Source organism: Lygodium microphyllum, chromosome 2 (genome assembly GCF_053477565.2).
Source record: "Lygodium microphyllum isolate KBCC chromosome 2, Lygodium_microphyllum_v1.1.10, whole genome shotgun sequence".
Lineage (NCBI taxonomy): Eukaryota > Viridiplantae > Streptophyta > Polypodiopsida > Schizaeales > Lygodiaceae > Lygodium > Lygodium microphyllum.
This window is the reverse complement of record NC_141136.1, coordinates 27,222,971-27,236,183: the sequence shown is the minus strand read 5'-3', so window position 1 is coordinate 27,236,183 and position 13,213 is coordinate 27,222,971.

Below are 13,213 nucleotides of genomic sequence, written 5' to 3'. Positions count from 1 at the left end.
TCCCTGTTACATGGCCATAGCAGAGCCAGAAACAGAGGCAGAATATGAAACAGAGAACCTGTTCTTCTCTTACAGAGCTCCTACAGAGACAGAGACAGAGACAGAGACAGAAGAGGATGGAGATGATACGGAAGAAGAAGGTTATGAAAGCGAGATGGAAGAATCTATCCCACCCGAAGAGGATATACATGAAGAAAAAGTTCCAGAAGCATCAGAAGCAGATGAGCTCATGCTGTGGGACAGAATGGCGATGGTACCATTTAGTTTGGTAAATGGATTTTCTCGTATGCAAAATTTTTATAAGAAATGGTTGAAGAAGACCAAGCCGTCTTTCAGCAGTGGCTCATGCCGCCCTCACCCACCTTTGCCAAGAAAGGATGATGATGATGCACCGTGTCAACAAGCACCAGTCTCACGATTCCAACAGGCATCAGAGGGTCCCTGTTATGTGATGTTCCTGGACACATCATCAGAAGATGAGTCTTCAAGCCAAGAGGTAACTAATCTTGAAACCAAACCCAAAACGGCTCTAATCCCATTTCAACATCTCAAGGAGCAACCTAAGTCTCCACCAAAAGAAGAAGTTGAGTCTAGTGGGACATCAGAAGAGGACACCACCCCCTTTAAGCAGTCAGATCTGTATCCAGAAGCAGTCCGTGGGACCTTCATCCGTGAAGTAGAAGGTGAAAGGCAATTAACCTTTGTGGATGTAGATGGCACTGAACGCCACTTGAAGGTGGGTAACAGCCTACCAAAAGAGGAGTTGTCAACCTTGTAAAACTTGTTGAAAGAGAATTTGGACGTGTTTACGTGGTCCTACAAAGACCTAAAGGGGATTGATCCCACAATATGTCAGCATCATATTGATTTGGAGCTTGATGCCAATCCAATACGGCAACGACAGAGGCGAATGAACCTGAATTATTCCACATTGGTGAAAGCAGAGCTGCTGAAGCTTCTGGAAGCCGAGTTCATCTATCTAGTGGCAAATAGTGAATGGGTCTCACCCATCATAGTAGTACCCAAGTTGAACTCCAAGACCAAGAAGGATCACTTTCCTATCCCTTTCACAGACCAACTGTTGGACATAGTGGCAGGACATGAGCTTTATTCACTTCTAGATGGATTCAGCACGGATACAACCAAGTGCAGATAGCAGAAGAAGACCAATCCAAAACAACCTTCACCGCAGAATGGGGGACCTACGCTTACCGAGTGATGCTGTTTGGGCTCTGCAATGCCCCTGCTACCTCCAGCGAGTCATGATGGCCTCATTCCAAAATCATCTACACGACTTTATTGAGGTATATTTGGATGACTTCTGTGTCTATAGTTTGATCCGTGAACACTGGGGACATTTGGAACAATGCTTTGATCGATGGCAGGAGTATGGGATCTCCCTCAACCCCGACAAATGCATCTTTGGGGTCTCTTCTGGAGTTCAGTTGGGCCACATTGTCTCTGCACAAGGGATATCAACAAACCCTGCAAAGATCGAGAAGATCGCAGCTCTGACAGCACCCACCAACCTCAAATAGTTGAGGGGATTCCTAGGCCATGTGGGTTACTACAGAAGGTTCATAGCTCATTTTGCAACAAAGGAAACCTCCTTGCACAAGCTTTTGAGGAAAGATGCAGAGTTTATTTGGACGAAAGAATGTGAAAAAGCCTTCAACACTCTGAAGCAGTGTCTGATTGAGGCACCCATTCTGTAACCTCCTGATTGGATGAAAGAGTTCCATGTGCACATAGATGCATCAGTTGAAGGGCTAGGTGCTGTCCTATGTCAAAAGGGCCCCTCGAAATTAGATCAACCCATCTATTACGCAAGCCAAAAAGTCACTGATAGGGAATGGAACTATACAGTGTGACAGAGTTGGAGTGCTTGGCAATGGTGTTTGCCCTAGAGAAGTTTCGCCACTACCTACTGTTTACCCACTTTAAATTTTATGTGGATCATGAGGCCCTATCCTTCTGATGAACAAAGCAGACGTGAAAGGACGAATGATGAGATGGCTCCTTCTATTCCAGGAGTTTGACTTTGAGGTAATTACCAAACCTGGTTGTTCCCATGTTCTGGCTGATCATCTGTCGCGTATCCCACAGATTGCAGACGAGGAGCAGGATGATCCAGACCTCCCTGATGCTTCCCTATTCCTGGTAGAAACTGTAACCCCCTGGTATGCAGACCTTGCCAATTTTTTGGCAACCCAACAGTACCCTCCTAGCATTTCTAGTCGGGAAAGGAAGAAGCTTATGTTAGAATCAGCCCCCTACACCCTGTTAGGTGGAGCACTGTACAAGAAAGGCAAAGATGAAGTGCTTAGAAGATGTGTTGCAGGGGATGAGATTGGGATTGTTCTGAAGGCTTGCCATGAAGAGCCGTGTGGAGGCCACTTTGCAGGAGAAGCTACAGCCAGGAAAGCTCTACTAGGAGGATACTGGTGTGGTTGACCCTCCACAAGGATGCTTATGATTACTGCAAGCGATGTGATGCCTGTCAGAGAATGGGGAAACCTACCAAGACCAGTGCCATGCCACTACAACCTATCCTTCTTTTGAAGCCGTTCGAGAAGTGGGGCATCGACTTCGTCGGCCCAATCGATCCTCCCACCAGAAGGAAACAGAACAGATACATCTTGGTATATACGGATTATGTCACAAAGTGGTGTGAAGCTAAAGCCCTAAAGCGGGACGATGGTAACACCGTGGCCCTGTACATATAAGAGAATATCATCACCTGTTTTGGCAGTCCCCTAGAGCTGGTAAGTGACAGAGGCACTCATTTCATTAATAAAGTCATGGAAGAGTTGACAGAGCTGTATAAGATCCGCCATCGCAAGTCCACTCCTTATTACCCCAGAGCCAACGGCCAAGTCGAAGTCACCAATCGCATCCTCTGCCCAATCTTGACAAGAACAATTTTCGCACATCGTCGTGATTGGGATGATCAACTTACAGAGGCCCTCTGGGCATACAGAACCTCCCATAAAGCAGCAACAGGACAGACACCCTTCCAGCTGGTGTATGGTATAGAAGTTGTTTTTCTTGTTGAACTGGAATTTCCCTCTTTGCGAGTGGCTATTAAAGAGCGTTTGGGGGACGATGATTCACTGCAACACCGTCTTCTGCACTTGGAATGTTTGGACGAAACTCACAGGATGGCTCTACAGTGCATGGAAGCCATGCAAGCTCGACGTAAGGCTTACCATGATAGCTTCATAAAGCACAAGGAGTTCAAAGAAGGTGACCTTGTCCTGGCTTATGATTTGAGATTTGAAAAGTTTGCTGGCAAGCTGCAACAACGTTGGATGGGTCCCTACAAGGTACTTGCTGTCAACCCTAATGGCTCTATCCAAGTGCAGACCGTTGATGCCTCTGATGATCCCTTTCTTATCAATGGCTATCGCCTCAAGAAATCCTTCCCTCCCTAGGGATCCTGACAATCACAGTCGGCTGACTCTTTTTCTTTTGGCCATCGAGCTGTACTCCTTTTGGTGCTTCTGATCGCCATCCTGTTTATTCTGATGAGGCAGCCTCATTTTGTTAGCCCCTCACAGCCACCTCCCACCCTTTGTTCTCTTCCTGTCTGATCGAGCAGCGGTGGCGAGGTTGGTTTCGACATATGGTCTTTCTACCATTCCTTTCCTAATGAAAAAAAAAGAGAAAAAAAAAGGAAAAAAAAATATCGGTCATGGGAGGAAAGGACTTAGGTCCCTGTCATGCCGACCTATTCTTCGAGAAAAGGTGGAGACACCCTCAGGAATAGGAGAAAAAAAAGAAAAAACAACAACAAAACAAGAAAAAAAAGAAAAAAAAAATAAAGAAAACAAGAAAAGAGAACAGAACTGTTATGGGAGAAAAGGAAGCAATGCCTTGTCATAGCAGGCCTCGCTCCAAGAAAAGGTGGCAAACACCTGTCGGATTTGCCTATGTTACCAACTCCTCCTAGCATGACTATGCCTATGGCTAGTCAGGCGGCCTCACTAAATAGGGGTGGAAACCAAAAATGAATCCTAATGTTGTCCCAGTTGGTCAGCAACTAATTCCTAATCAAGTGATTAGGCCCATGGGGTGACAGAGTGACGATCGTGGCTATGAGTCGAGTGCTTCTAATGTCCTTGGTGAAGTTAAGGACATGATGAAGCACTACACTGATATGATCTTTGAACAATATCAACAAATAGCTGTGGATGTCAATTTTCTTAAGAAGCAACAGAACTTGATAGGGAGCCAACGCCCTGAAGAGGGTGGCCCCTCAAGATTCAGCTGTAAGTGGTGTGGGGGCCAACATTTTCCTAGGAATTGCCCGAATGTCAAATGTGATATTTGCGAAAAGTCTGGCTACTTAGCTGCTACCTGTTGGAGTAAGATCAGTTCTCTCCAACAAGGGAGTAAACAACTAGGTCCAGTTAACCATCACGCACAAGGGAATAATCTCTACCAAGACGATGGACCAAGGCAAATACTGCAAAGAGGAAAGGTTGTTGTAGAGGAGTTACCTCATGGCAGTGGAGTCAGTCTTATTGAGGCTGTACGTGTCAATGATGCTGAAACTTCTAATCTACGAGCCGTAACAAGAGGTCTAAAGATTAAAGAGGGTGACAAAGGAATTGTAAAACCTGTCGAGGGAAGCCCTAAACAAGATGCTAGGGAAAAGCGAGTCCTGAATCTTGATATGGAAGATGAACCGTTAAGACTTGTTGGCAGTAAAGTCGATCCTCAGGAGGATAAAGGATTGCCAAGAAAGAAGGTAAAGGCTAAAAAAGGGGCACCAAAGCCGATGGAAAGACCAAAGGAGAGAATGGTTTGGCACAAGAAGAGAACTTTGGCTAATTACCACAACTTTGATCTAGCAAGTTCCCTTTGCGAAGTCAAACCAGACGTGAATCTCTTGCAATTGATTAAACTTTCTCCAGGAGTATGCAAGGAATTCAAGAAAATCCTGCGTATAGGGTATATAGTAGAACCTTTGGGCATAGCTAGAGTGGGGGAAGATTGGTTTGATCATGCTAAAAAGCATTGCCCTAGGGTTCCAGTATATGTGGATGGAATATTAGTGGAGCACACTATCGTGGACACTGGATTCTCCGTCAATATCATAAGTTCAGACTTGATGGAGAGGTTAGGTCTAAAGATCCAAAAAGCGGCTCCACACTTCTTAGGATGGCTGATGATAGTTTAAGATAACCAGAAGGTTGCATTACTAAGGTCCACGTTACAGTTGCGAGCGTGGAATGCTATCTAGACTTTAGGGTGATAAGGTTTGTAGGACGTCCTAGCTATCAAGTTTTGCTAGACAGGCCATGGATTCCACGAACAGACTGTCAAGTCGATATACCTGCTGGTTGAGTGATTCTAGGTCGAGGTGCCCATGGATTCTACGGATAGACTGTCAAGTCGATATACCCGCTGGTCGAGTGATTCTAGGTCGAAGTGCCCATCATGTAATAGTGTATACTTACCCTAAGTCTCCTTAGAGTGAGAGAGCTCCACTATCCTCCACTGAACTAGAAACAATAGATGATCCATCTAGTAGTGAGACATCATCGAGCGATGGATCTAAGGAAGGGTCCACTACAGAGGATATTTATCAGATAACCTTGAATGAGCCAATAGAGCCTCATGATCGAATAAGAGACGCGGACGTTATTGAGCTGGATCCTGGTACGCTAAACGATTCGCGGCCAATTAAATTCGGGTCCATGCTCAGTTCGGAAGAAAGAGAGGATTATGTGCCCTTAATTCAAGAGTTTCGTGACATTTTTGCTTGGACCTATGATGAACGTCGGGGTATTCCTCCCAGTCTAGCTGTGCATACTATTCCTGTTAAGGAAGGTACCCGCCCTGTACGTCAAAAAGTAAGACGTATGTCTTTTGAATTAAGGGACGGGTTGTATGAGGAACTACAAAAGTTGCGGAAAGTGGGTTTGATCTTCCCTGTTCAGCATACTGAATGGTGCTCACCATTGTGATCAGGAAGAAGAAGAATAATCAAATCCGTCTTTGTGTAGATTTTAGAGAGCTGAATAAGCAGACTGTTAAAGATTACTACCCATTGCCGTTTATTGACCAAATTTTGGATCAACTAGCAGGTAGGGAAATATATTCGTTCATGGACTGCTTTGCAGGGTATAACCAAATGGTGATCGCTGAGCAAGACAAGCTAAAAACGATGTTTATTACGGTCTTCGGTATCTTTGCGTACCATGTGATGGCATTTGGGTTGTGTAATGCACCTGGTTCATGGCAAAGAAACAGCCGACAAGACCTTTGGTGACATCTCCCCAGAGGAGCTGAAAATATTCATAATTGATGATCTGGGGGCAGCCACCGTAAGGGATAGATAGTTGATCATTTTGCGGAAGTGTTTTGAGCATTGCAAACAATTTTGCATAGCTCTTAACCCACAAAAGTGCGTCTTCGGAGTCCCTTATGGGCTCTTGTTAGGCCATGTGGTCAGTTCTGTAGGGATTGTGACTGATCCTGAAAAGATCAAGATCATAGTTACCATGAGTCCACCACGTACTCCAAAGGAAGTGCATAGCTTTCTGTCACATCAGTAGGGTATTATCGGAGGTTTATCAATGCCTTGGCAAAAACAATGTTGCCACTAACCAACCTATTGTCCTTTAATTGTCAATTTTCATGGAGTGATGCTTGCAAAGTATCTTTTGACGATGTGAAGTAGGAGCTTGCCAAAGCACCTGTTTTAAAAGCACCAAAAAGGGGCGAAATGTTCTATATATTTTCAACAGCAACCATGTATAGTATCAGCTGCTGTTTGGCCCAAATTTGGGAGGAAAAGTGGTATCATCCGATAGCTTTTGCTAGTCGAAAGTTGAGCATATCGGAAATTAACTACACCTATATGGAGAAGTTGTGCCTTGCGATGGTATTTGCAACCAAAAAGTTCAAGCACTACATTCTTTATGAGAGGGTGGTTTTTTATACGAAGGCGGAAGGGCTTCGATTGTTGTTGAATAAGTTACAACCGCCTGACCATTTAGCAAAGTTGTTAATCACTTTTCAAAAATTTGATTATGAGATTAAGAGCAAGCCGCAAAAGCTTTAGGGCATTATAGAGTGTCTTGTGGATTTCGGAGAGCCAAAAGAGGTAATGGTTGAAGGAACTGACATGGAAACTTTGTTCAATATTGATACGGCATCTATTTCCTCCTGGTATGCTGCTATAACACACTATCTTTCTACGAGAGAGACTGGAGCTACTTTATCAAAATCGGAGAAGAGGAAGATTAAACAGCAGGCATTGAAATTTTCCTTGATCTCATGCACATTATATCGCCAGGGTGTTGATGATATCTATCGCCGATGTGTGATGCCTGACAAGGTTCCCTTTATTTTGGAAGAGTGCCATGACTCTGCTTGTGGAGGGCACTTTGTTGGGTGGTTAATAGCACACAAAGCTTTAAGAGCTGAATATTGGTGGCCATCCTGTCAAGATTGTGGGAGAGAAGGAAGGAGTCTCACTTGTAGCTTTCTTGCTTGCACAATGGGGGAATACACACAAAGGTGGAGGCTGAAAACAATTTTTCTCTTATTAGTTGTGTAAGCCAAAAAAAAAACTCAAGTACATAGAAATAGAAGAACCCTATATATGGGTCTCAAAACCAAACTCAACTAACTAAGGTGGCATACTAACTGAGCCACGAACTAGAGTAGATAAGGATAGCTGTCATCTAACTATTATTCATGGGTGGTGTACCAACCACATCTGCAGCTGACAAGTCGGTGACATAAATGCACAACGGTCACCTTGGCATATCACGAGTGGAGCTCGATATCTCAACACTCCCCCTCAAGCTCAATTTCAATTCCTGCACACCAAGTAGGTCTCTAAACTTGCGCAGCTTCTCTGCGCCCAATGCCTTCATGAATATGTCAGCTACCTGATCCTCTGTGCTGACATAAACTAAATCAATAAGACCTGGTAAAACCCTCTCCCGCACATAGTGATGATGCACCTCAATGTGCTTTGTTCTAGCATGATAGACTCGGTTATTTGCCAAGTGTATACTACTCATGTTGTCACAATAAATGACAACTGGCCCATCTGTAGGCTGATACATATCATAAAGTAGCTTATGCAACCAAGCTACCTCACATGCAGCCATTGCTGCACCCCTGTACTCAGCCTCTGTGCTTGACAAGGCAACTGTAGGCTGTTTCTTGCTGCTCCAAGTGACTGCAGCACTCCCAAAAAGAGAACACATATCCACTGGTAGATCGCCTATCTGAAATACTACCAGCCCAATCAATATCAGTGCATCCATGCAACTGTATCTGAACCCCAGTCTCATAAAATAATCCATACTGCAATGTGGACTTCACATACCTGAGTATGCGTCTAGTCGCATCCAAATGTGGTTTCCTTGGAGCCTACATAAACTGACTTACCAATCCAACAACATAGCTCAAATTTGGCCTGGTAATAGTCATATAAATCAAACTTCCTACTATGCGTCTGTACATAGTAGGGTCTTCGAGAAGCTCACCTACATCTGCGCTCAACTTCACATTCTGCTCCAAAGGAACTGAAATAGGCTTATAGCCTATCATCCCATATTTGGACAGCATGTCCAATCCATACTGCCTCTGCAAGAGGCATATCCCACTTGGTGATCTAATCACCTCAATGCCCAAGAAATAACGCAGCTCTCCCAAATCCTTCATCTCAAATTTATGCTTCAATAGCATTTTCACATGAAGGATATCTTCATCACTATCACCTGTGATAATCAAATCATCAACATAAATGACAAGCAGCATAATACCTTTCTCTGTTTTTCTCACATAAAGTGAGAAATCTGCCTTGGAAATCTGAAAGCCAATAGTGACAAGATAATGTCCTATCTTGTCAGACCATGCTCTAGGTGCTTGCTTCAAGCCATACAAGGCTTTCTTCAACCTACAAACAAACTCAGGATGAACAGCATGCACATAACCTGGTGGCTGCTCCATATAGACCTCTTCTTGCAAATCACCATGCAAGAAGGCATTCTTTACATCCATCTGATGTAGAGACCATCCCTTTGATGCAACCATAGCAATGACTGCTCTTACGGTTTCCATCCTTGCAACTGGACTAAATGTTTCTTCATAATCAATGCCATATGTTTGTGCATATCCCTTGCCTACTAATCTTGCCTTGTATCTGTTCACAGAGCCATCTGCATTGTGCTTCACCTTATAAACCCACTTACAATCAATTGCATTCTTATCTTTAGGCAAAGGTACCAATTCCCATGTAGCATTTGCTTCCAAGGCATCCATTTCTTCATCCATGGCTTTCTCCCATTTTTCTTTTCCCATGGCTTGCTCAAAAGAAGTGGGTTCTGGTTCATGTATCACTTTGACCATATATGCATAGTGAATGGCTGTAAATCCATCATATTTCAGCCTATCCACAGGATACCTAGCTCTGGTAGACCTGCGCAAAGTAGGTTCACTCCCAGGTGCTCTCAAAACATCCCTGGTCTTCCTTACTCCAGGTGTAACAGAAAGAATACCCAACTCATCATCAATGCTCTGTTCTGAGCCACTAGATTCACCATCCACATAAGAGTGACCTGCATTCACATCAAACATGGGCTGATCAACCTTCTCTTTTCCTTTTCATGATACCTGCATACCACTATCTGCATTACTTTGAGAAGATTCTCCTGATCTCAATCTGCCTGTCCATGGCGAAGAATATGAACCACTGCTAGAGGACGCTCCAGGTCCACTAATATTTTGTGACTGCTACTGTGAATTCTGTGCAGCATTACCATTTTGTGCATCTACATCATCAATCACATTTACTGGTTTATACCAGCTACTCATCTCATCAAAAACAACATCTCTGCTCACTGTAAACTTACGAGTAGAAGGGTTATAGCATCTATATCCTTTTTGCTGCAGAGAGTAACCAATAAAGATGCACTTCTCAGCTTTTGGATCCAACTTGGATCTCAACTCATCTGGTACATGAACATAGGCAATGCAACCAAAAATTTTCAAATGAGAAATATCTGGTTTCCTACCAGTATACCTCTCCTCTGGAGTCATGCCATGTATTGCTGCAGTGGGAGTCCTGTTCATTATGTAGACTACTGTAGCAACTGCTTCAACCCAATAAAAATATGGCAGGTCTTTTTCATTGAGCATGGCACGAGATACCTCTCCAATATACATGTTTTTCCTTTCTGCAATTCCATTTTGTTGTGGGGTATGGCTGCATGAATATTGCTGCTTTATACCATGCTCGTGCAGGAACCTTGCAAACTCATTTGAGAGGTACTCTCCCCCTCCATCTGACCTTAGGCATTTTATTTACAGGCATGTTTCTTTTTCAACCATAGCTTTAAGAGTTTTGAAATGCCCAAAAACTTCACTTTTCTTTTTCATAAAATACACCCAAACTTTTCTGCTATAGTCATCAATAAAAGTGACAAAATAATGACAGCCTCCAAGAGATGCAGCTTTAGTAGTCCACACATCAGAGTGGATTAATTCCAATGGCTTCTTACTCTCTTGAACATGTCTAGGAAATGGTTTCCTTGCCTATTTTCCAAACTGACAGGCTTCACATACCTTATGCATTTCTGCAACCTTGAATTTGGGCAATCCTGCAACAATATTTTGGGCCTGCATTGATTTAAGTCGCTGTACATTAACATGACCAATGTGTTTATGCCAGATATCAATATCTGCAACTACACCGGTCCCATGTGCAAACATTGCTACACTCAATTCAGGCATGTCTGCATCCAACGTAAACATTCTGCCCTTCTCTTTCCTTTTGCTATCAAGCGACCTTTATTTTTCATATCCTCAACAAAGCATCCATGAGAATTAAATCTGACCTGCAAGCCCTGCTCAATACAGAAACTAGGTCCTTGGTGATATTCGAGACATGAAATACATCCGACACGTATTTCTTTTTCCCATCCTGCATAGACAAAGAAAATTTTCCAATCTGCACAGTAAGATGTGTAGTATCATCATTACTCTCCACAAATCTTGGTTTTTCCATTTTCCTTGCATCCTGCATCCATTCTGCATGACATGTCATGTGGTTTGATGCACCTGAGTCAACATACCACACATCGTTGCTTTCTTCTGCACTTGTCACAGAATTGGTCATGTGCTGCACCATAAACAAATGCTCATTTCTGTCATCACCCTGTCTACTAGAAGATGCATAATTCCCTTGTTGCAAATTTCCATTCATGATGTCATTTTGCTTTTTATAGCAGTCTTTAGCCATATGACCCATTTTACCACAGTAGTAGCATTCAACATTGCTATTTGCATTTTGGCCTCTTTGCCATCCACCATGACCTCTTTGGCTCCCCCTGCCTCTAGAGCTACCACGTCCTCCTCCATAGGACTAGTTTTCTTGAGTTTGCTGCATATTCTGATTTCTACCACGGCCTCCAGATCGGCCTCCTCTACCTCTGCCTCTACCTTTTCTAGCATTTGAGTAGAAGACAGCTTCTTTTGAAGTTCCTCCTGAAGAAGATGCACCACCATTTCTCTGCTCCTCAGAAATTAGAAGAGCAATCAACTCCTCAAAATTAGAAAATCTTTCACGGACGGAAATGGATGTTCGGAACTGTGCATAATCCTTTCCTAAACCATTCAAGGTCACAGAAACTAAATCATCATCTTCCACTGGCAACCCAATGGAAGCAAGTGCATCTGCAATCTTCTTCACCTTCATGTGGTAGTCATTGATGCTCATACTTTCTCTTTGCACATTGTGCAACTCTTGCTTGAGCTGCATTTTCCTAGCTTGCGTATTTGTGCTATACATTTTTGACAAAGTATCCCATGCCTCCTTTGGCGTACTTGCATCTTGAATATGCACAATCATAGAGTCTAAAATGCTGATAGATAGCCAGTAAATAACTTTCCTGGTTCTCTCATGCCATGCTTTAAATACCTGCATTTGCTATTGATTGGGAACATCAGAAAGAACTGGTTCTTCTTCATTTCCTGCAACAAGTTCCGAATATCCTTTTCCCATAAGGAAATTCGTCATTCTAAACTTCCATGCTTGGAAGTTGTTCTTGTCAAGCTTTTCAGTGACAATTTTTTGAAAGAGAATCACACGCCATTACTGAACACTGCAAAAAATTATGTCACTGCAAAGAACACAGCTTCAGCCTCACAAGGGCAAATCTGCAAAACTGACAAAAGTGGTATTTGACCACACAGTCACTTCCTAGTGACGATTTTGTATCAACAGGCAACAGGGATGATTTTGTAACTCCCAATGTCTCTGCGCGCAGGCATATGATGCAATTTCTATAGTAACTTTTCACCGACCTGTAGAACAGTGGTCGCACAGCATAAAATTGGGCCTTTTCCTAAGTGCGTGCAGAAAACTTCCGCCTCCAAAACAGGCCCCGAAATGGCCTCAAATCAAAAAAACAGAGATATCGAGGACTAAAACCCTCACCCGCAGCATATACTGCCCTCTTGCTACACCACGAAGGGCGTCTCAATCTGAGACAATACACTCTTGCACTTTCCGGCTGTGCTACCTACAGAGACTTGCTCCCAAAACAGAAAAATGAAAGCAACAATGGTCCTCTTACCACAACACTGCGAACTTGGCTTGCTTTCTTGAGCTCCTTACCACGAACAAGGCTTTGATACCATGTCAAGATTGTGGGAGAGAAGGAAGGAGTCTCACTTGTAGCTTTCTTGCTTGCACAATGGGGGAATACACACAAAGGTGGAGGCTAAAAACAGTTTTCCTATTCTTAGTTGTGTAAGCCAAAAAAAAAACTCAAGTACATAGAAATAGAAGAACCCTATATATGGGTCTCAAAACCAAACTCAACTAACTAAGGTGGCATACTAACTGAGCCATGAACTAGAGTAGATAAGGATAGTTGTCATCTAGCTATTATTCATGGGCGGCGTACCAACCACATCTGCAAACAACTGACAAGTCGGTGACATAAATGCACAACGGTCACCCTGGCATATCACGAGTGGAGCTCGATATCTCAACACATCCATCTTCCAAGATTCCTTTAAGTATGTTAAGAGATGTGATACCTGTCAAAGGCATGATAGCAGAGAGAATAGGAAACGCCCACTTATGCCTATCATGGCTATCCTTCCATTTGAGAAGTGGGGCATTGACTTTGTGGGTCCTATTACCCTGTCGTCTACTACTCAGAAGAGATATATT